Source organism: Pseudophryne corroboree, unplaced genomic scaffold (assembly GCF_028390025.1).
Source record: "Pseudophryne corroboree isolate aPseCor3 unplaced genomic scaffold, aPseCor3.hap2 scaffold_871, whole genome shotgun sequence".
In the NCBI taxonomy this organism is placed as follows: Eukaryota; Metazoa; Chordata; class Amphibia; order Anura; family Myobatrachidae; genus Pseudophryne; species Pseudophryne corroboree.
Genome location: NW_026970450.1, coordinates 194427 through 195205, shown reverse-complemented (window position 1 = coordinate 195205; position 779 = coordinate 194427).

Below are 779 nucleotides of genomic sequence, written 5' to 3'. Positions count from 1 at the left end.
ATAAAGGAGGGAGCAGGAAGGGCGGGACAGAGGATAGGGATAAAGAGAGAGAGAAGGGAGGTGAGAGAGAGAGAAAGGAGGGAGCAGGAAGAGCGGGACAGAGGATAGGGATAAAGAGAGAGAGAGAGAGAAGTGATAAGGAAGAGCGGGACAGAGGATAGGGATAACGAGAGATAGAATGGAGGTGAGAGAGATAAAGGAGGGAGCAGGAGGAAGAGCGGGACAGAGGATAGGGATAAAGAGAAAGAGAAGGGAGGTGAGAGAGATAAAGGAGGGAGCAGGAATAGCGGGACAGAGGATAGGGATAAAGAGAGAGAGAAGGGGGGTGAGAGAGATAAAGGAGGGAGCAGGAAGAGTGGGACAGAGGATAGGGATAAAGAGAGAGAAGGGAGGTGAGAGAGATAAAGGAGGGAGCAGGAGGAAGAGCGGGGCAGATGATAGGGATAAAGAGAGAGAGAAGGGAGGTGAGAGAGATAAAGGAGGGAGCAGGAAGAGCGGGACAGAGGATAGGGATAAAGAGAGAGAGAACGGAGGTGAGAGAGATAAAGGAGGGAGCAGGAAGAGCGGACAGAGGATAGAGATAAAGAGAGAGAGAAGGGAGGTGAGAGAGAAAAGGAGGGAGCAGGAAGAGCGGGACAGAGGATAGGGATAAAGAGAGAGAAGGGAGGTGAGAGAGATAAAGGAGGGAGCAGGAGGAAGAGCGGGGCAGATGATAGGGATAAAGAGAGAGAGAAGGGAGGTGAGAGAGATAAAGCAGGGAGCAGGAAGAGCGGGACAGA